Source organism: Astatotilapia calliptera, chromosome 8 (genome assembly GCF_964374335.1).
Source record: "Astatotilapia calliptera chromosome 8, fAstCal68.1, whole genome shotgun sequence".
Taxonomy (NCBI): domain Eukaryota; kingdom Metazoa; phylum Chordata; class Actinopteri; order Cichliformes; family Cichlidae; genus Astatotilapia; species Astatotilapia calliptera.
Genome location: NC_137429.1, coordinates 16,801,933 through 16,826,131, shown reverse-complemented (window position 1 = coordinate 16,826,131; position 24,199 = coordinate 16,801,933). Strand labels below are relative to the sequence as shown.

The window sequence follows — 24,199 nt, the reverse complement described above, 5'->3', positions numbered from 1 at the left end:
GTGCCATATGACTGCATTAGCACTAAATTTAATAACGCTCTATATGGAGAGTTACACACTATGTAGAACAACTTTATAGAATTATATTTGTTTGCAGATGTTGGCAGCTATCAGCGAATCATTATCCACTATTTTGAAACAAAAAAAAGACACTTGATCCATAACAAGAACCAGTTGAACTCTCAAGATGGCTGCTAGGGTGCAGACACACAGCTAGGCTGCCTGGGTCTCCACCTCGGCTGCCTGGGCCTCCACCTCGGCTGTCTGGGCCTCCACCTCGGCTGCCTTGGCCCCCAACGCGGCTGCCTGGGCCTCCATCTTGGCTGCCTGGGCCCCCACCTGCTGTACCCAAACTAGAGTCTTCTCATCATTAAATGCTCATAGCATTGTCAACAAAAGGACAATAAATCCTGCTATTAAAATTTACAGAGGAACAAAGATCTGCAAGACATTTAATCAGGCTAAAGTAATCTGGGACACTAAAAATAAACCAAAGGGGCTTCTATGTGGACACATTAACATTTGCAGTATGTTACCAAAGCATGAGCAACTGGAACATATTCTAAGCAATTCCAATATTTCTATTTTGGGTATCTCTGAATCTTGGCTCACAAGTTCTTCTCCTGAGTCTGCGGTTGTCTTTCCAGAGTACACAGTATTCAGAAGGGATAGAATTGGAACAAGAGGAGGAGGAATACTTCTGTATGTAAAAAAAACACCTGGATTGCTCTTTACTTAGTTCACCAATAGATTTCGAAATAGAACATATTTCTGTTAAAATCATTCTTTCCCCTGAAATGTCATTTACGTTGATCTGTTTATATCGCCCTCCTTCTGCAAAGAATATTTTTTATGAACAACTACAGATATTACTTAAATATCATGCTATAAATAATAAGTCTAATGAAATAATTGTAATGGGAGATTTTAATGTCAACTGGGACTGTGAAAAGGATAGAAAAACACTCAAAGACTTAATGGAGACTTTGAACTTTACTCAACACATTGAACAACCCACAAGAATAACAAGACACTCTAAAACTAAAATAGATCTGGTTTTCAGTAATAAGCCCGAGCGAATTATTAAATCTTATAATTTTATCACTGGTATTTCAGACCACAATTTTATATTATTTTCTAGAAAACGTATAAAATCACAGGTTAAGAATGACTTTCAAAGTTCATCTAATAGGAGATCCTTTTATGAATTCATACCAAGAAGTCAGCGACAAAATGTAGCAGAAGAATTAGCATCAGTTAACTGGGAGCCTTTATTGTGTAGTGATGATCCACAATTCTGCAGCAGTCACTTCACTGACATTGTTAAGGATGTTATATCAACATACTCCATTAGAGATCGACAAAAAATAAAGACAACATCTAATTTGCCCTGGTTAAACAAAGAGTGCAAGAATTTAATGAAAACAAGAGATCAATTACTAAAGCAGTTCCTGAAAACAGGTCTAACTCTGGATAGACAGAGATTTACTTAAATGCGGAACAAAGTAACAAGAAGTTTGAGACAGGCCAAAGAAAAATTTTTTATAAATATAATTGAAAGAGCCAAAGGTAATGGTAAAATTATCTGGCAACACCTAAATAAATTACTAGGCCGTCATTCAAACAAAAGTAAAAATACAATTGAACTTTATGTAAAAAAGCTCTATTGTTAGAGAGCCTCTATCTATAGAGATTGACAGACCACGTGACTTTCGCGCATTGCATGCCGGGAACTCGTGGAAAAACAATCCAAGTACCGCATCAAATGCAAGCATTTGCAGCACCGCAAAACATTCATTCTCCGGTTCCAATATCTTCTTGCTTTTTCTTTTTCCCCCAAAAAAGTTATGTACAAAACGAAGGAGAACAATGCCGGTCCGTACAAAGACAGACTTGATGAAAAGTCAAAGAAAAGATACGAGGAAAAAATCAAAGGAGTGAAAGGGTTAGACCCGTACGAGCACACAGAGTGGACAAAATACGTTAGCGTGCTGCCCAACTTTCACCACGCTCATATTTATAATTATGCGGTTCTTGGAGTGAGTGCATACACTCATGAAGTTTAGTAACTTCAGGTCACTGCAACAAGCCCAGGTACAGTTTACCGACGGATGGGTGCAGGACCATGAAATGCACCGTGTAGATCGAAAGACCATCGTACATATCATAAGTTTACCAGTCTCACAAATCGTATTCATAAATACACATTTGTTAACCATTTATTAATAGGACCTTTGAGCTCAACGGTAATTAATTAGTAGTGGAAATAATTTCTGGTTCGCGTTACAGAAATGTAGCAGTGACAATGATATTGTATGCTGTAATCGTACTGGGCAAATAGTGATACAAAGCAACTGTTTTATCCTGTGAATAAAAGTATATGTTTTTGTCAATGTACCATGGTAATAACAGAAGCGAAACGCAATATCGTGTCAGGACAATTCACTATTTATGCACAATAAACAAAGGAGCATAGCGCGACAATTTCTGTTCAGCGCCAGACTTGCTTGTAACCCATATCACCAGTTATGTTAAGAAAAATGACGCATTAACTACAACAGCAGACTGACCTTTGTGGAAATGTTTGGAGCAGACTAACCTGTGAGCTGGAGTGTTCTGGGACGTTATATTTGGTCTTTGAATGGCTGCAATCCAGGCCATCCGTCGGCTCTTTGTTACTTCGGAAACATGGCTTGAACAATTTCTCTTCAACAACGTAATCCGATAACAACTGATCTCTTTACCCGTCGGCTTCCCGTGGCTGTCATGCGACTGGCTATCGCAGTTAATAATACAACAGCTTCTTGCCATTTTTTGTGTTTCTTTTTATCGCTGTGTAACTGATTTCAATTGAAAGCCTGTGTGCGCTAGTACCTCTTGCCACGAGTTCCCAGAATCCTTTGTGGTTTTACCCCTGAATGACGTCACATTTTCAAATTCTATTGCCAGTAACTTAAACACTTTCTTTATTTCATCTGTTAAGGAGATCAGTCAGAGCTTTGACTCAGTCGTATGCTCTGATAATGTGAATGATGCTGGTCAAAATTTGTTCACCATCACTCATATTTCAGACACTGAAGTTGCTAAACTAATTACAGGTTTAAAACAATCAAAAGCACTTGATGTATATGGTATTAACACAAATTTCTTAAAGGAACATATGGATTTGCTTGTACGTCCAACAACTCATGTTTTGAATATGTCATTCGAACATTCCATTGTTCCAACAGATTGGAAAATTGCTGCAGTTACACCAATTTTCAAAGCAGGTGTGAAGACTGACATGGCTAATTATTGCCCCATAAGCATACTCCCGGTCGTATCTAAAATAGCTGAGAAGTGGGTGGTTAAACTCCTCACTGCTCACCTAGAAAACACCCAACCATCCATTACATCCATTGCAGTTTGGCTTTCGGGCACATCACTCCACAGATACTGCCCTGTGTATGTTAGTGGAGAACTTGAAGAACTTGCTGGACAAGAGTCCCTGTGTTGGAGCTGTATTTTTAGATCTGAAGGCTTTCGACTCTGTAAACCATCAGATATTGTTGTCCAGATTGACTCAGTTTAATATCTCCAGTCAGGCTCTTCAGTGGTTTGCCTCATATCTCTCACACAGGAAACAGTGTGTGGTGTTGGATGGGGTTAAATCTCCATATTTAGACTGTGATACAGGGGTTCCTCAAGGATCTGTTCTTGGGCCCTTATTGTTCTCTCTTTTTATCAATAACTTACCTGAAGTCTGTACAAATATATTTGCTCAAATGTATGCAGCTGATGCAGTTATATATATGCAAGCAAATAGTGTCCAGCAGGTGGCAAAAGATCTTACAGCTGCTTTAGCATTAATGCATAGCTGGCTGGAGGACTCATGCCTAATGTTGAACGCCTCAAAAACTGTCTGTATGTATTTTTCAAAACGCCCCTTAAACTTGAAGCAGTCAAACATATTCCTGGATTGAGTAGAGCTTGAATTAGCTCCAGAATTTAAATGTCTTGGGGTCATTCTAGACCCAACATTATCCTTCAAGAGTCACATAAAGAAAGTGTCCCAGGTACTTAAATTTAATAATCGAAATTTTAATCATATACGTAATAATTTAAATATGAAATTTGCAAAAACTTATTTTTACTCAATGATCATCTCTCATATGGACTATTGTTTGACGTCCTGTTCACTTGCTTGTCCAACAACACTTAAAACTATTGAAAACATTTATAAAAGAAGTAACTACTTGACAAAAAACCGACTTCCCACCACCACTGTCATGTGTTAAAAAAACATAAATTACTGAACTTCAATAACTTAGTGAAACAGTTCATTGGGCATAAAGAAAGCTCAGACAGGACCACTCGAGCTACAATCCGAGGAGACTTGTTTATACCCCACAGACGGACAGCATTGGGCAGAACGTCCTCTCTGTCCAGGAAGGCCATCTGTGGAACAGTCTTCCTCAACCCATTAGAGAATGCTCTACACTCAATTTGTTTAAGGGAAAGGTTAAAAACTGGTTATGGACAAATCAAGTGTGTGATCATGTACGAGTTGTATAGTTTTAATGTTTTAGTTTTTATTATGAATGAATGATGAATTTTTATGAATTATTATGTCTATTTTTTATGTTTAAGGACAACAGATGGAAATTAGCCTTTGGCTATAATCTGGCATGTAATTCATGTATTTTTTTTTTTTTTACATTTATGTTCATTAACATGCACTGTCCTAAATAAATAAATAAAAATAACAGCAAATGAACTGTACAACCGAAAATGTAAACGCTATTTATGGTCTCCTCAGAACAATGATAAGAAAAATAAGCTGGGCCAATATGGCATGTTTGTTAAATGGTAAAAATGATAAATGGCCTGTATTTGTATAGCGCTTTACTAGTCCCTCGGCAACCTTCTGATTACAAGGCAAACTCCCAACTCTTGAGCCACGATCACCCAACAATACAGAGATACACATGTCAATGTGATCTCTGGTCTCCCACTCAGAGACACAGGTCTCCGATTGTCCAGCATTCAGATGGCTGCCTGAGGACACTATTTGTGTGAGAGAAAATCTGCTCACACAGATATGTAGAGCCAAATACTGTCAATAAGGCCTTGGATTAACTGGCTGGACACAGAGGACATCGAAATGCAGCTGATTGAACTGAAAAGATTAACTATGTGGGGTCAAAGGTTGCAGATCTCCGAATGCAGTCTCTGCAATGTTCTGAAGACAATTAAACTTGTCAGGTAGTGATGTCCAGCAGGTGAAAATGCAAGCACAGCTATGGATTCCAGCTGCGTTCGGAAATCTGCAACCTTTGACCCCACATAGTCAAGCTTTTCAGTTCAATCAGCTGAATTTCGATGTCCTCTGTGTCCAGCCAGTTAATCCAAGACAAATCCAGCAGCTCATTAAAGTTTTCTAGTTTGATCAGAAAAGATAACATTGGTCTATACATGCTGGACTGGGACAAATAATCAGTCCGGGCATTTTGACTAGAGACCGGCCCACCAGGTATTAGGAAGAGGAAAAGCCATAAAGTCTTTGAATGAAAACAAACGCTTTTGTGACAGTGATGTACACTGTCTTGTTGGTATATGTATGATTTGTATACATTTTACGTCAGATAAAAACTTTGGTTGTAAGATTCAGATAATCATTTATTAAAAGCTAGCTGACAGCTGGTAACTGTGCAGGGGCGGGTCTAGCAAAGCTTTGCCAGGGGGTCAGGTAGGGCATTAACAGGGAAAGGAGGGCACAAAGAAATTCAGATTCAGATTCAGAAGACTCTTTATCCCCAAGGGGCAATTTAGAGACTGACTTTGCCAACCGTACATACAATACACAAACATCACATTGGGGAGACAGGTCAGGCTAGGTAGTTGGCCGGTCAGCCGCATGAGCAGCGACCTGGAACTGAACAATGGAAAATACACAACATCAGGAAAAACAAGGAGAAAAACAAACTCCCCCAAGACTGAGCTCCAACAGGGAGATCAGTTTGACAACAGAAAAAAACAACTCTGCGCATAGCACATGAAAAAACTCTTAATACACCACAGAAACACATGACAATCGGCACGGATGGGTAAAAGGTGAGAGACAGCCAGTTTAGACAGCGCATCTAGGCCTGCAGCATATGCGCTGGTCCCCTTTGATCTACCATTTGCATCGGGAGGGAATAAGCGTCGAAGGCATTTGGAAGGAGAGGGGGGATGAGTGTATATCTGCATGTGTATATGTGTGTTATCATGGTTCCGAAAAGGTGTCTTCAATGTCTTACAGTCAGACTCACCCAAGCCCAGGCTTCTCGTTGAGAAGAGGGTGTCAATTACATTCAGGGGCCAGTTAATCAAATCCATAATTCGTCTTTTATGTTTTAGAGAACAGATTGTGAGAGAGTGTTTCAGGGAAAAAGTAATAGACAAGACTAGAAAAGGACACAAGACGCTAAGCAGGAAAGATAAGGGAAGGGAGAGGTGAAAAGTGTGACTGCCTTCACCAAGAGCCATTCTTGTCCTCATAGAAAAGGATCCTGGTGTTATTTGTCTCAGAACCAGTTCATAACTTCCCTTCAACTCATTCATGTCACCTAAAAGGTAAACCTGTTTCTCCATCACCTGTTCAGCTCTGTTGATTCAGTAAGGACATCTCCTGGTTTCATGTTTCCCTCAACACCAGATAACCACACGATATCATGACCAGCAGCTTTTACAGCTGGGGCTCCAGCAACAACAACAGCTGATCAAGCTTAAACGTGCTGCTCTTGTTTAGCGTGAAATCCGCTGGTTTCCTCTTTCTGGCGCATAGTGAGCGATAAACAAGCAAGAGAGAAAAGCCGATCAGCTGATCAGTTTCATGATTGAAGTGGCAACAGGAGAGGGAGGAGAAGAGAATGAGAGAAGAAGATGCAGCTGACAGTGTAAAGATGCAGAATAACTCCAGCTTTGTGTCTTTTTTTCATTCTAGCTGAAGTACGGGAAAAACGGTGTTCTTTTTCAGCTCAATACGAAACAAGTAATATTTTTTCTGAATACGAGACGATTCACCGAAACTCCGTCATGCTAGCTAGTACGCAGTACAAGTTATTGTAACTGACTGTAAAAAGTCAGTACAACGAAAATAAACTCCACCTAAACTTGATTTATATCTGACCCAGATGGACTGCAGGTCATAACTTCTTACCTGAAGTTCAGTTCACCTGACACTGTGGTGTTTACACGGTGGCCGCCTCGGGTCTCTCTGGAAGCTCTGCCATAGACATGACCAAACAACTGAGTTATTTTTACACATCAGCCAGCATCTGGCCAATCCACCACCTTTCATTGTTTATACGGTTACAAAAAACAAACAAACAAAGCCTCCACATCGGCCCATAAAAATGAAAAATCACCACCGGCCCATCGGGCAAGTGCCCGGTATGCCCGGTGGCCAGTCCAGCTATGGTCGTGCCATCAGTAAACCCTTCACGTGCCAGCGGTGACACGTGTGCCCAGGGATGCCCTGATCTATGTTATTACAGATTGCTTTCTTGGAACTCACATACAGTTCTTGGTATTTGGGATTGTGTGCTTGGAATTAAGATAATGTTTGTAATATTAGAAATTGCTTTCTTGGAACTGAGATACAGTTATAATAATACTACTACTACCCCATGTTACTAAGATACTAACTCTACAATTCATCCATCGGGGTCTGAATGTGTATGAATGATAGACAGAGCACTTAACAGCTTAGAAGAACTGCCTGTGTGAATTTTGTTTTCAATATTTACATGATGACAGCAACTTTTAAGGGAGCAGGAACAGTTCCCAGTGGTAAGCGAAGAGTAGACGATAGCAGATATGAGAGGAAGCAAAGAGGGTAGACAGGCCTTGACCAAAACTCTAGGGATGGGATCTAGCTGACAAGTAAAAGTTTTTAACTTACAGATGAGATTTGAAATATCAGCAACAAAGGGAAGTTGGAAAGCAGAAGAACAGTGTGATGGGAGTGGAATTGCAAAGGAAGAGCTACATGGAACATCAGAAACGAGGTCTTGGTGTATTTTGTGAAATTTCTCAATGAAATATAACATTGGAGAAAAACAGAAGGAAGATGAGTAAAGGTGAGCAGGTAAAAAATCTGGTAACGTGAAAGACTAGTTGAACAGGGAAAATAGTATCTTGGTTGAATCTTCATTTCAACAGATAATGGTGGAGTAATAAGCAGATTTTGTTTGATTAATACACTCCTTATAATACAAAACAGAATTATTACACATTTCCTTATGAATAGTAAGTTTTCTTATAGAGACATTCAAGCCTTTGACTTTTTGCTTTCAGAAGCCTTAGTTCAGCTATAAACCCGGGTGCTGACTGAGAGAATGATACAGATTCAGTTTTGAGTGGGGCAACAGAGTTTAGAATACTGTTGAGACTAGAGTTATAATAGGAATCCAAGTGCTCTTGGCTGAGCAGGTTATGAAAATGCAAATGACTAGAGAAAGCAAAAGAAACGTTCTCAGGATTGATTTTCTTAATATTCCGAAAAATAATTGTACGAGGGCTCTTGGTTATAGAAAAGGTAATTTTGCAATTGAAAGAAAGAAGCAAGTCATCAGAAATTAGCAGTTTATTAGCTTTGCAGTTGGAAGGAGTAAGTCCAGAGCAACAAACAAGGTCCAAGGTAGGTCAAACAGCATCCCACATTCTTGATTTTTAGTTCACACACACTTGTTGTAATGACTAACTACTCCTGACATGTTGGAGATGTTAGCTCTTTATACAGTAAAGTTAGAGTGGGATAAAAATAATATCAGGCTGATCCTGCCGCAATTTGTTCCCCCGGTTCAAATCACAAACAGCATCCCACAGTTGTTTATGTTTTTGAACCCATTTTGCACAGAGAGGCATTTTTTGAAAAATGTATTGATAGCAATGTTGAATATTATTACACAGGAAAAAAAAACAAAGACATGTAAAATAATTACACCTTGACGCCCCTGCCTTTCTAAATGGAGGGACAGTAACTGCGTGTGTATATGTAAGCATGTAAAACCTGAAGATAGTCAGATTAACAGTAACAGTATTTTGTCTCTATCTGCCATTCTGCAAATATACTAAATATTCAGGTTAAGAAACAGTCTGGATAATTCTTAGTATTGTTCATGGTTAAATGTACAGTACTCAGTACAACTTACATCCTTTGAAAGAAATAATTGAAGCATTAATTTTTGTTGTCTGCAAAACTGTAGAACCGAAAAAATGTAACAATAGAACTTCAGATCCCCAGTGTGTGAGGACAGAGAAGGATTGCTTTTATTTCAATTTCGAGAAATAAACTTTATATTTCAGTTTGTGATGATTCTGTTCTCATTATGATTACAGGAGCTGTCATCAGATTCAGACCTCAGCACCAACCAGTGACAGCAGACAGATCATCCAACATGTTCACAAGTTAACTGCAAAATTAATTAATGAAAACAGTACAAAGGTTCAAGGACCACTTGTGCTGTCAGTGAAAGCTGCAACTGTTGTGTTGTGTTGTGATAAAACACTGCAACTGACTGGCAATACACAACACAACACAAAAGCCAAGCCATCATGAGTAGTTTTTAAGTGTTTAGTTATCCATCAGTAAAACATGAAAAAAAAAGGCACTGAACTGAACTGCAAGTGTGGATGTCCAGGTCGGTCAAAAAGGATATAGGGTACATCAGTGAAGTAACAGTTTTTTGTTGATCTTAAGGAAAACTCGCTACTCCAGAGAAGTGGTTGTTCTGTTTCTCAGCCAAGATGACAGCAGTTCACACACAGAAAATATATTAATATATTATCATGCTGTTTACAACTACATGAATGTGATTTATTACTATTACTGAAGATCTGCGGCTCCGAACCGTAGTAAAGGGACCTCTGGCTAATACGTCGTAGCCAAAAACTAGCTTCCCAGATAGCAAGGAGACATTGAACAGATGTTGATTTTCCATCTGAACCATCAGAATCGTCAGGATTGAAATGTCAACACAAAACCAATGTTGAAACAACATTGAAATACTGATGAAACCTGACACTGACATTGAAATAACATTGATTCACTGTTGTTCTGTCATCGTTGATTGTTGATCTATTTATAGTTGACAAGGTGACAACAATCACGTTGAAAAACCATCGATTTATGGTTGAGCGGGAAATTAAAGCTGCTACCACTTGGACTATTCCGCAGCACCCCTATCACATTGGTACATCCCTCCAGGTAACCATTGTCTTGTACAGTAGAGCGGGACATTAGATTTACTCTCAGCGGAATTGACCGGAGAAGGCATCAGTTCATGCACTGCACTGGCCTGCACCACGATTAGTATAAGGTAAGAATGAATGACTTTTGTTCTATTCGTTATTTCCACGGTTGCATTTGAATAACAGTAAAAAAAAAAAAAAAACTTGTTAATGTAAAGTTTCGGATAAAATGTGGGAGCCCGAAATTGTGTCTACTTTCATCTTACAATCCGGCAACTAATAAATTCCACTGCAAACAAAGTCTATCAACAAAGAAAACATTTTCGTTTCATACTTTTCCGTTATATACCCTTACAAAGCTAGCTTTAACGCTTCGAGGGTTCCTTTGTTCTTGCCGTCGCCTCGGCGCTTGACCCAGACTTTCGCTCTGTAGTTGCTTTTTAGCATAGTACTACAAAAAATTGTAAATCTGTGATATATGATTGATAAACGTAAAGGTAACTGTATAAATGTGTTCAATGACTTTGTTACTTTTAATGATTGGAGAGCACCCGCTTCGATTCGCACTCAATTCAAACTTTACGCTGCACGCTCACCTAACTTTACGCTGCACGCTCACCTAACTTGCGTTTGCACCTTTTGTCCACACGTAAACTGCGTTTAGCATTTACGTGCGGACGAGGAAGACGGAGAAAATGCAGCGTCAAAGGTGTGCGCCTATTTTTACGCCACACTGTGCGCCAAGTTTTTGTCTCGGTGCCATGAATTCCTTTTTTTTTTTTTTTTTTTTTTTGTGTCCCGTTTGGATCTTTAGCCATCAGAATTGTTGTCTTAAGGCCAAGAAAGATGCCAAGCGGATTTATTTTACCAAGTGGATCATCATGGCCTTGCCATATTGGTCCATTTGATTGACCTTTATTATAATTATGAATTTATTTTATTTTCAGTTGCTACAAACGGGACAGACATGACTGGGGGATAGGACAGGGAGAGAGAATGAAAGAAAGAGAGGGAGAGAAAGAAAACCAAAGGGGAGAAGAGACAGTGAAAAGGGGGAGAAGAAAGAAAGAAAAACAAACAAAAAAAACAAGACACCTGGGTCACCTGTATGGAGAAAAAAAACAGAAGAGAAAGCAAACAACAAAGAGCAACATAATAAAAAAAACGGCACCATCACAATAAACTAGCTAGCAGTAGATATCAGTAGATACTAAATAATAAACGATATTGTGCAGCACGCAAGATAGACAGCGTACAATGTGCTTTGAGGCAGCAGCCAAGAAAGCTGTAGTCCGCGTCTGTGAATACCCGTGTGTACACCTGTGTGCATACCTGTGTGGATCAGCATGCTTGCATTCCAAAGGTTTCTCCATGTAACGATCTGCTAGGGAGTGTGGGGAGCCACAGCCCCGTCCTCCAGGGTATGAAGCAGGTATGGAGGAGATCAAAACTCCAGACATCCAGAGGTCCCCAGAACACAAGAGACCAAGGAAGACCAACAGAGGGGCAGCCGCGCCACTGTCCCAGTAAGAGCTGAGGAGAGTCCCAGATGAGGGCTCACTCAGCAGCCGCGGAGCAGAAGCCAGGGGGAGTTGCAGTGACGCGCCCGTGAGCTCCGCCGGCAGCCAGCTGTGCCTGAGTGACCGAGCCCAAGTCCGAGAGCCCGGGGGCACCCCACCTCCGAAGTGGCCCGAGCGAGCCCCAGGCTCCAGGCCCCGATAAGCGGCCGTCAAGGAGTGAGCCGGTGTGTACCCGGACGCCCACCCCCAGACACAAAGAACCACCAACGCACCGACACCTGAGGGAGTCCGCCACTGGCAGGGGAAGTAGTGGGTGGAGATAGGCCTCCAAACCTTGGAGGGCCTGAGATGTCCCCAGAAAGGTGGCGTCTGATACCCAACCTGACATATAGACACAGACATACAGGCACACACAGACACAAACATCCATCCCCACCCTCATGCTCTCATATGCACTTACTCCACACTCAACCAACGTGGAGACAGACATAAAGAGACGCTGTACACACGATCACACTCCCCAAGCATACTCTACGAACCGGGTCTAGGTACCCTTGCCCCTGGAGGGGGGAACTGCACCCAGACCCAGGTGGTGTTACCCTTTTCCCTGCGGTGGGGAGAGGCAGACCGCCCCAACTCCACAGCAGCAGGGAGGCCCCACACTCCAGACCGCAGTTGGACGGCCAACTCCTCCTAGCCCCCCCGCTCCAGCAGGCCGCAGAGAACGAGGGTGAGAGAAGACTCCAAACCATGGTGCCATGAATTCCTACAATGGCAGACTTAGACAAAATACTGTTAATTTTATTATCTTCAGTGTTTAAATGCTTACATATACGGGTTTGCTTGTAATTGTTGCCTATATACATTTTAAGCTATTATTTATTATTTAGTTCAATCAATAGATCAAGTTTTGTAGTGACTATGAAATATATTGTAATTATCTGTTTCCTGTTTATCCTAGACAGGGCAAAAAAGGACTCCAAATTTTAAAAAAAAGATAAAAATGAAAGACTGGTGCATTGTGCAGTTCAGCACTGGTGGTACAGAAATAGTCCCTAGATCATGGATAAATGGGGAGAAATTGTCATGGCCTCCATATCCTCCGTGAGACACATTCAGGATCCACGACGCAGTAAAGAGGAGAGTTCATCCTGGTGCAACATGGCTCACCTATGCACCAGTCTGACTTCTAATAGGCCATGGTGGGTATCATCTGGATTGGTATTGTATAAATGTAACAATAACAAGTTTTTCGTGTCCTAATTTATGTCTGGCCATACATTGTGTTTGTACTTCCAGACACATTTCACGAAGCAGAACGCAGTCTTCAGAAATATCTAAGTGAACACTGTGATATGTCTGACCTTCAGTCCGAAGCTGAAACTCAGACCAGTCATGAAAGAAAGCACAAGTAAAACTTTTTTTATTTCACAAACATATCTTTGATTGCTAAGAATTTATGATCTTGTCTTTTATACATATCTGTGGTGCTTGCATACTGCAATATCACCACATAATATAGTCCAAAAAGTGGAAGCTTGTAAACTTTTTATAAATGCAAAGCCGTATACACTTGTGCACTTCAAAAATTCCTTGTATACTGTACCTTCTTGCACATCTCCGTTTCCTGTGTGTGTTGTTATAAATCAAACTGTAACTTTAGGAAAAAATATTCCAAAAGCACATTTGTAATTACTTATGACCCTTTTCAACTTTTTTTCTTTAGACCAAATCCCCTGTACACATATAGTGACTCAAAGGATGAGCAGCCCACAAAAAAATGGTTTCCCCAGGCCCCTCGAGTGAAAATACCAGGTAATAAAATACTGTCTAGTGTCTTTGTACATATCTGTGTGTGAGACACAAGGAAACTTTTGACAAGTTGTCTGTATTCTTAAATACTTTAAAAAAAATTATCTTTTTCTGTCAGACCTGACGAGAGCTGTTAACGAACTCTGTGAGGAGGTCAGAGCCATCCGCAATACCGGCTGCAATGAATCGGTAGATGCTGGGGTACTGCCTCTGGATTTGCCCTTGCACAACATTGAGGAGCTAAACAATGCAGAGCCAGCTCTTCAATCACAAGAGGCAAATAAGGCAATGGTAAGTATATAAAGGTTATGTACACTTTGTAACTATAAAGTGTAATAGCTGTCAGATGTGATTTAAATACATAACAACGGCCTGTTGATTAAACACACAAGCACTTGCATACACATTTAAGACATGAGACAAGCTAATTCCATCTCTTAAAATGTGTCTATAGGTGAGACGCTTTGCCTTGATTGGAGCCTGACGCAGCAGTTAGGGGCAAACTCTATGTCCGAGTTTGTCTTTGCACAAGCAGTGCAGAAATGGCTCCGATACGCCCCAGATCGTTTGGCTGGTGCAGGACGCACATCATGCAAAAAATTACAAACTTCTGTGAATCATATAAACGTAAATAGGAAACTGTCTTTTAATAAAGTATTTAGCAAACGAAACATGCCTATTGACCTTTTTTTGTTTATTTTTTTTCTCTGTTACATCACATGCAATGCTTTCTTATTTTAGGATATTAATATTGACATGATACATTGTGAGACATTTGGGTTTTTTTTATAAAGGGTGTCCAATTTAAGGAATAAGTACAATTATGTGTTTAGGTGGTTGAAGTATTGATGGAAACATGCAGTAGTTTAGTATTGGTTAAAATACCTATAAAGAAAGGTAGATTTCCAGTCATGATTTAACTGTTGTTTTAATAAAAAGCAACTGTGCGAAAGAGGTGGAAAATCAACACCATAGCTTTACTTTGTTGTCTGGGTCAACTTTGCTAGCAAGAGACAGAGAGAGGCATTGAAAGGCTGCTCCAACAGAACTTATTGTTTCGGAGGAAAATACAAACACGGTGTACAGTCGAGTCTTAATGGCTTACTTACAACTGGGCTCGTCAGGCTCTCTTCTTGGCTGCAGTGGTTATTATTATATTTACATGCTTCCAGCTCCCGTTTCTGCTCAATGACAGCTTGTACTTTTCCACTCTCCTTTTTCTCCCTCCTCGCGCTCACAGACACATAACGGGTATGGCAGTCCATTCTCCCTGCAGCAAGGACTACACTGCCCATGAGGCTACATTCTTTAGAGCTAAGTCTGTAACACTCTCCCTTTTAGCTTAGCACAACAACAACAAAAAGGCGCTCTCTCACCCTGGAAACACACAGTCGCAAAGAGAGAGTGCGTCACCATGTAACCATGGCAACCGTAACGCTGCCGCCTGGAACAACAGAGCATAGCTGTCAAACAAAACCCAAACAATACTGACCCGCAACAATACAGTTACTCATATTTTGTATTTTAAATATGTAACGGCGGTACATGTACTCTGTTACTCCCCAACACTGTCTGTATGAATGACAAAGGGTTCAAACAACTTGACAAGGTTCTCCATCTTGGTCCAATCACTTGTGAGAAGTGTATCCATCCCCAGCTTCTCAAGTAGTTGGTTTAGTTCAGCTCTGGTTTGGTACTGTTCCAACAAGTGGTACAATCCCAGATCAGACTTTTGTCACACCTTTTAAACACTTCTTCATTTGTCACTGATGATTTTCTAACAACATGTACCAGATTTCTTGCTTTCGTTATGACTGAATCAGCAGTTGGGTGTTTCATGGCATCTTTCATTGTGAGATGGAGAGTGTGTGCTAGGTGCGGCATTCTGTGGAACTTGCTGCTTTCCCCATATTCTTGCAGCTCAATGTCTAAAAAACCCCCAAAAAACAGACAATTATAAAACGTGTAAACATTATAGACATAGAAGCAATAATCTAAAAATCTTGTTATATTTCCACTTGAGGTATGTATTTGATTTGATAAAAACAATTTCTCAATCTACGGACATTAGCTCTGTGCTGCAGGTCTCTTCTGCAAGCAGACCTGTTTTAATTAATTTTATTTCTTAATAGTGTGAGTCACATAGCTATGAGTGAAACGTAATCAATATTTAATACTGGACAAAAGATTAGTCAAGATTAGTCGGTTACGTTGAAACCAAGCACACCATTGTTTTTCTTGTGACCAAATTGTGCTCTGCCTAGATTGATTACAAGAAGGCCTATGACTCAATCAACAGCTGGATACTGGAATGCCTAGAATTGTACAAGATCAACAGGACCCTAAGAGCCTTCATCAGGAACTCAATGGGGATGTGGCGTACAACACTAGAGGCCAACTTCAAGCTCACAGCACAAGTCACCATTAAGTGCGGGATCTACCAATGAGATCCTCTATCCCCTCTGCTGTTCTGCATAGGCCTGAACCCCCTCAGTGAGATCATTAACAAGACTGGCTACGGATGCTGACTACGGAACAGAACAGTTGTCAGCCACCTCCTGTACATGGATGACATCAAGCTGTATGCCAAGAGTGGTGGAGGTCAGACAAAAACTGGTTCACCCGAAAGACAAAACGCCAAAACACAGACTTAACAATGTGGTGTATGCTGTACAGTGCAGCGAGGAATGCCCAGACCTCTACATCGGAGAGACCAAACAGCCACTTCACAAGTGCATGGCACAACACAGAAGAGCCACCTCCACAGGACAAGACTCAGCAGTCCATCTGCATCTTAAGGATAAAGGACACTCTTTCGAGGATGCCAATGTTCACATTTTGGACAGAGAGGACAGATGGTTTGAAAGAGGAGTGAAAGAAGCCATCTATGTCCACTGTGAGCGACCATCTTTGAACAGAGGCGGGGGTTTACGACACCAACTCTCTGCCATCTATAATCCAGTTTTGAGATCCCTTCCCAGACGCCTTAACGCCCACTCACATCCTGGGTCATCTGATCTCAGGAATTCGCATGATAAGGTGGGGCCAGGTTTCACAATGAACTCACCCGAAACTCTGGCTGATTGGGACCCACACCCAGTTTCACACCTTGGCTCAGGCGATTAGAGGATCATCAGGGGGTCCTTTTGTCCCTCTGTGGGGGGTCACTCCCACTGGGTTTATATCTGGGACTCTCCACCATTTGACCTTAGAACTGAAGAAGCTTCTCGGATGAGAGGTGAAACGTCTTCAAGCAACTTAAAGAAGTCCAGACGCTTTTCTTTGCAAGCTCCTTTGTCAAAATGGGAGATATCCTCAAGGGTGGTGGAGAATGACCAAGCTAAGATCCTTTGGGACTTCCAGATACAGACGGACAAAATGGTGGTGGCTAACCAACCAGACATAGTGGTGGTAGACAAACGAAGCAGATGGCCGTAGTGATACACGTAGCAGTTCCAAATGACAGCAACATCAGGAAGAAGGAACATGAGAAGCTGGAGAAATACCAAGGGCTCAGAGAAGAGCTCGAGAAGATGTGGAGGGTGAAGGTGACAGTGGTCCCAGTGGTAATCGGAACACTAGGTGCGGTGACTCCCAAGCTAGGCGAGTGGCTCCAGCAGATCCCAGGAACAACAGCGGACATCTCTGTCCAGAAGAGCGCAGTCCTGGGAACAGCTAAGATACTGTGCATGACCCTCAAGCTCCCAGGTCTGTGGAACACTCACCAAGTGTTCCACATTCCTCACACTCAATGTCTGACTCCTCCGACTCAGACTATATCCACAGTTTTGTCTTGGCCCTTTCCAGCAGCTCTTTGCTCATCCTGAGAACCGTTGGTATCAATCAGTTTACATGCGATTCTGAAGAAGCCGTACAGCCTTGACGATGTTGGCCCCATTATTGATTACAACGAGCAGCACCTTCTCTTTCCCTACAGCCCACTCTTCTAATGTCTGATCAGTGCAGCGGGCGATGGCTTCCCTGGTATGTGGGTGCTCCATTCGTTGCACGTTAAGCAAAGCATCATGGACCTGGCCCAGGTGGGTGGTAAAAACAAGTGGAAACACCCATGAAAGATCCTGTTAATCCCCTTTTGCTCCAGCCATCTACACACAGAGTTAGCTTCCTCGCTTCTTTTATTAGTTCTTTCAGTTTCTGCTTTGCTATATCCATCTCGGCCCCAATCAGACTATTAGCTCACACAGTTGTGTAGATATCCCAATCTCAATAAACATATTCACCAACGCTTCCTCTCGCTTGTGATGTTGCTGCGAATAGAATAGAATAGAATAGAATAGAATTCAACTTTATTGTCATTGCACATGCACAGGTACAGGGCAACGAAATGCAGTTTGCATCCATCCAGAAGTGCTTTAGTGATATAGATATATTACAATATATATTAGCAATAATATAGATATGTGAGTATATTACAGAAATGGGTCTATTATGGTATGTTATAATGTACACGGTATGAAGTATGTTGTGAATATTCTATAACTATAAGTATGTACAGGCTGAATGGACCAACCTTGGGCTTGGGCGTGCACACTTACCTTCTCAAGATAAGCTAGTTTAGCCTTCTTTTGTGAACTTTTCAAGTGCACTTTAAGGTTTGTGGGATTTTTTGCCCTTTAGAAATGTCCCACAAATTTTTATCTCTTTCCACTAAAAGACACTTGCTTTTAACCAAAACACAGTCATATTCAGAGAAATCCCAAATTCGACTCTAGCGCTTTCTCTTGACTTTTGCTGACAAGATGCTACGCGTGGACGGAGCGGCAACACAGACGACTCGACCGAGGTACTTGCCACCTGCTGGCATAATGAGACAAAGCAAGAAAAAAAATGGAAACTACAGTTCATTTTCCCCCTAGACCAGGCGTAGGAAACGTTAGTCCTCGAGAGCCGGTGTTCTGCAGGTTTTAGATCTCACCCTGGGTTGCCACACCTGAATCAAATGATTAGTTCATTACCAGGCCTCTGGAGAACTTCAAAACATATTGAGGAGCTAATTTAGCCATTTAAATCAGCTGTGTTAGGTCAAGGACACATCTAAAACCTGTAGGACACTGGCTCTCGAGGCCTGGAGTTCCCTACCCCTGCCCTAGACTAATGTATGACACACACACACGTGAACAAAAACTGAACACATTTTCTCTATAAATTCAGTTAATTTTAGTTAGTTTTGTGAACGGTCATTTCAGTTTTAGTTAGTTGTCCAGTCTTGTTTTTATTTCTATTTCTGTTAACATTTTTTTATTTTATTTCTAGTTTTCATTATTTCGTTAGTTTTCATTAAGGATAATAACCTTGCTTCTTGTTGACATTATGCTAAACGCTAGAGATGTTCTTGGAACCTTGATAATGTAATTGAACATTTATTTTGTTATGTATTGATCACTTTAGTATTAGTAAACTTCAGTTAGTCACTTAGTCTTACTCATTTATATGTCTGTAGAATAAATGTGTCTTTATGCTCTATCACACACAGATACACAACACAGTTGAGGCATTGTAAGTTCATGTGAGATGTAAAACAGATATCGGGGCTCCTCCTTATCAGGGAGCAAGTAGGTAGTAAGTATGTTGCTGAATACTTTTGTCTGTGTGTTTGTATAAAAGACATCAAGGCCGTGTTTCTCTGGTTTCTCCTTATTGCAATATGTTATTAAATGTACATCAAAAGATGCTCATCAGGTGTTTGCAATTAATTTTAAAATTTTTCACAATGACACAGCTATTGGTATTTGAGATTTAGATCTTGGAACTGAGATATAACTCTTGGTATTAAAGAGTTTATTAGTGGATTTTAGATGCAAATGTTGGATTTTGGGATTGTGTACTTGAAAAAAAGAAAAAAGTTTTGTTATGATCGAGTGTGTTATTGGAATTTGGGTTTAGATTTTGGCTTCGTTAAAGCATTTTCATTGCTCCACTCAAAACCAGTTGTCTAAAATCTAAAACCCAGCTTTGGTATAATAATGCTACCAGAGAACTCAGATGTGTAGAAAAGCTGAGCGAAAATGGAAAAAAAGACAGACTTCAGGTATGGTTTGATGTACTTAGAGAATCTTTGATAAATTATCAGAAAGCTTTAAGAGCAGCAAAAAGTATTTCTATAAGATTGTGTCTAATAACTGTCACAAACCTCATATCAGCATGATTAAGTCTGTTATTAATCCACCTACTGCAGCTCCCCATGCAGCATCGAAAGCAACGTGAAAACTTACTGAAATTCTTCATTAATAGGATTGCGGATATCAGGTCATCTGTTCATACGGCAGCTTCAATTGCATTTGATCATTTTAAGCCCTTTTCCTTTTCATTACTGAGTGAAGTCAGCAATTTGAAACCCACAAGATGTACGCTGGATATTGTTCCATCCTGTTTAAAGAAAGTCGTTGGATGATGTTTTTGACACTGTGGGTATGTGTTTGCTTTGTATTGTCAATAGCAGTATTCAGTCTGTGTGTGTCCCTGCTGACTTCAAACATTCTGTGGTGGAACCTATTCTTAAAAAAACATAACCTGGATCCAGCAGTTTTATCCAACTACAGACCAATTTCTAAACTGCCTTTTCTTTCTAAAGTCCTGGAGAAAGTTGTCCCCCGTCAGCTCCAGACCTTTGTATGGCATTGGTGAAGTATTTCAGTCTAGTTTTAAAATGCACCAGAGCACTGAAACTGCTATTTTAAAAGTTTCTAATGACCTTTTAACTTTTACTGACTTGAGAGATTTTGCGATTTTAATATTATTAGACCTCAGTGCTGCCTTTGATGATCGTAGATCAGGGGTGTCAAACTCAATTTCACAGCGTGCAAAAACTCAAGGCACACTTAAGGTCGCAGGCCAAACAAGATAAAAATTTACTGACACACTAAAACACACACTAAGACCCACTGTTTTTTAAACATAAAAATTAATAATTTAGTGAACTCAGTGCGCAGTTCGCTCAGTTTATCAGCAAAGTGTGCCGACTTGGTTCAAAAAGTAAGGCACTGGTGCATTTGTGACAGCTTCACTTGAAATGCCTTCATCGCGTCATACATGCCATGTCCATGAACTGACAGGTTTCCTTGCTGAGCTCAAAAACTGTTGAGAACTTTTCCCCAACTCAGCCAATGAACCTCTATATGATAAGGCAAACTGCAAACTGAATCTATTTTCCACATAAAAGACTGAAATTGACAGTGATTTAAACTTTTAGCTCAGATAAAATTTATGGTTTGCGTCACGGTGATGATTACATTCTCCATTTTCAAGACTTTACCACACAGCGTTTCCTGGTTCATGATGCAGTATTCTGTTAAGCAGTACAGTTTTCCTCCTGCATCTTTACTCACATCCTGCTGACTACTCCACTTTTTTCACCTCATAACACCGGCACTCCATCTATTAGAAGTCCAAAACGTTTGTCCCAGGGCATGTCGATTACACTTTGACAGACATTTTTAAAACTTTTCCTGTTGTTGTCCAGTGCATCGATTTAATGTCCTTGTCCTGCAAATTGTAGTCCACTCCACAGATGATGGCCAGCTGTGCAATGTCCATTATGTCTGTACATTCATCCACAGCAAGAGAGTGTGCAATAATGTCTTTGCTTCTTTGACACAACTGTGTTCTTAAATCAGTGACCTTCTCACAAACCCGATCAGCAATCGTATTTCTGCTCAGGCTCACATTTGCCAAATTTGCCATTTGCCAAAATCTGCATTTTGTCTGGACACAAGACATCGCACACCTTCATCATTCAGCTCCTCAGAGTGAAAAATGGGCTGATTTGGCTTTCTCCTCTGCCAAAATAAAATTTGCTTTCACAACAGCTTCCCTTTGTGATTTTGCTGTGATGAAAAACATCTTCTGAAATGTAGCCTAGCCGGCAAGGAGGCTGCAGCGCTACATTATGGGATCTGTAGTTAGTTTGTTATTAGCGCCTCATATCGCCGGGCCATGTGAAAGAATAATAATAAATCTATATAAAATGATTTCGTGGGCCAGATTTAAAAGTACTTTGGAGCGCCGGAAGCAGTGGAAGAGAAGGAAATATATGAAATTGTCAGTGGACATAAAAACAAAACGAGAATGAGTTGGGCAGAATGAGTTTGTACTACTTTTATTTCTCTTATTTCTTACTCAAACCTTCTAATTTTATAATTCTTTTTCTTAACTGTTATCATGTCTTCTTATGTTTTTATTCATTTTGATTATCTTAATTGTACAGCACCTTGGTCAATTGTTTTTGTTTTAAGATAAGATAACTGAACTCTTTATGCCTACCAAGCCTTAACGAGGAACAAAATAAAATGATGATAGCGGAGGTGATGGAAGCTGAACTTATGAATGCCATCAATAGGTTGAAATCAAATAAGTCACCAGGCTCCGATGGTTACACCGGAGTGGTATCGGGAATTCAAACAGGACTTGATCCCTACACTACTCACTACTTTTAACTGGGTGTTAAAAACAGCGCAAATTCCACCGAGTTGGAAGGAGGCTATTATCTCGGCTATTCCGAAAGAAGGGAAAGACAAAATGGAGTGTGGCTCATATAGACCTATTTCTGTCCTTAACATAGATTATAGACTGTTTACTTCGCTAATGGCCAGGAGAATGGAAGAATTTTTACCTGACTTGATTAGCAATGATCAAACGGGGTTTATAAGACGACGACAGACCCAGGATAATATACGTAGAACTCTTCATGTAATACATCAGATACAGACATCTAAGAGTACAGCCATGCTTATGAGTATTGATGCAGAAAAAGCCTTCGACTCTGTAAATTGGGACTTTCTATACAAAGTCTTGGATAAATTCGGTTTACATAAGGGAATTGTTGATACGGTGAGGGCATTATATACTAACCCCACCGCAAGAATTAAAGTTAATGGTTCTCTCTCAAATAGCTTTGAAACCACCAACCTAGCTAATTGCTCACTCCCGACTGGGCTTTTTTTTTTTTTCTTTCTTTGGGCTTTTTTGTGTTTTTTTTTTTCTTTTTCGTTTTGTTTTGTTTTTCCCTTGTAAATTGTGTCGATTAATGCCTGTAATCACCTTCGTGAAGTAATATTGTAGAAATAAAGAATATAAAATTTTTTTAAAAAGATAAGATAAGATAAGACTTTATTGATCCCACAACGGGGAAAGTTTTGCGTCACCTCAGCTCAGGTACAGCTATATGAAGGAAATACAAAAATACAAATAAGTACAATCAATGAAAAAATTAAGATAATACACTATATACAATGGTAGCATACACAGTATGTGATTATGGATATAGTTGGAAATATGGAAGACATAAACTATATAGCTTGGAAGGTCATGGAAGATCCATTATGCATGAAGTGGTGACCGTGGATGTTCACAGTGTCCAGTGACTTATGACATCGTGAATGAGGAGTTATAGAGTCTAACTGCTGTTGGGATGAATGATCTGCGAAAGCGCTCCTTCCTGCAGCGAGGGTGTTTCAGTATCTGACTAAAGGAGCTGCTCAGCCCACTCACATACTCATGCAGTAGGTGATGTGGGTTGTTCATGATGGATGTCGGCTTTACTAACATCCTCCCCTCACCAACCACCTCCACAGACTCCAGGGGACATCCCAGCACGGAGCTAGACCTCCGCACCAGTTTGTCAATCCTGCTCCTGTCCCTGTCCGTGCTTCCACTCCCCCCAGCAGGCCACTGCATAGAAAAGGGCAGATGCTACCACAGTGTCATAGAATGTCCTTAACAGAGTCCTGCAGACTCCGAAGGAACTCAGTCTCCTCAGTAGGTGGAGTCTACTCTGGCCCTTCTTATACAGGACGTCTGTATAAGAAGGGCCAGAGTCGTCCAGTCCAGTTTATTGTTGAGGTGAACACCCAGGTACTTATAAGAGTCCACTATAAATGTGCTATATGAATAAACTTTGACTTTGTGGACTTTTGGAATTATAGTTATACTTCACTAATTAGCTGGGGATTCTGAGCCCCTCCCAGAGAAAGAATTTGGAAGGATTCCAAATTTCCCAACCTTTCCCTAATCGTGCTGGTGGTCATTTTTTGCAATGATTTTAGGTTGGAATTCAGATTCCAACCTAAACTTCCATATTCCCACCAATGAACAAAATTGGAAGGGAACACTTTCTGTGGAATTCTTCCAAATTCAATGATAAAGTCAATGGTAGATATTCCAAAAACACAATATAATCCCTGTCCAACCTAAACTTCCATATTCCCACCAATGAACTAAATTGGAAGGGAACACTTTCTGTGGAATTCTTCCAAATTCAATGATAAAGTCAATGGTAGATATTCCAAAAACACGATATAATCCCTTACCTTAACCAGGACTTTAATGATGTTAAATAGCGTGTTTCTAAGCGATTTGAAGAAAAAGAGCGAACATGTGTAGGTTCAGTCCAGACGGTTCTCATATTTCGTCTTTTTCCGAGGTCGTCATTTAGGAACGTGGTGGGTAGCCGAAAACGTAATATGGTGACGATTTGTCACCTAGCGTAAAATGTTACGCTTTGGGAGTGAGAACGGGTTGGCCAGGGAATCTACATACACATTGGGGGTCTCAGTGGAGCTACCAAAAACCATCACCTCTGTCTTTTTATCATTGAATTTTAAAAAGTTAACAGACATCCAAGCCTTAATGTC

At 40.5% G+C, this 24,199-nt stretch overlaps 1 protein-coding gene and 1 long non-coding RNA gene across 2 annotated transcripts in view; both read left to right on the top strand.

Annotated features, from left to right (window-relative positions):
* Positions 1–24,199, top strand: part of LOC145430302 (uncharacterized) — a 358,832-nt gene that overhangs the window by 107,836 nt on the left and 226,797 nt on the right. The window lies entirely within an intron of this gene.
* Positions 13,704–14,221, top strand: LOC145430337 (uncharacterized). Its single transcript, XR_013910854.1, has 2 exons — positions 13,704–13,841; positions 14,005–14,221. It is a non-coding gene; the product is annotated as an uncharacterized LOC145430337 (long non-coding RNA).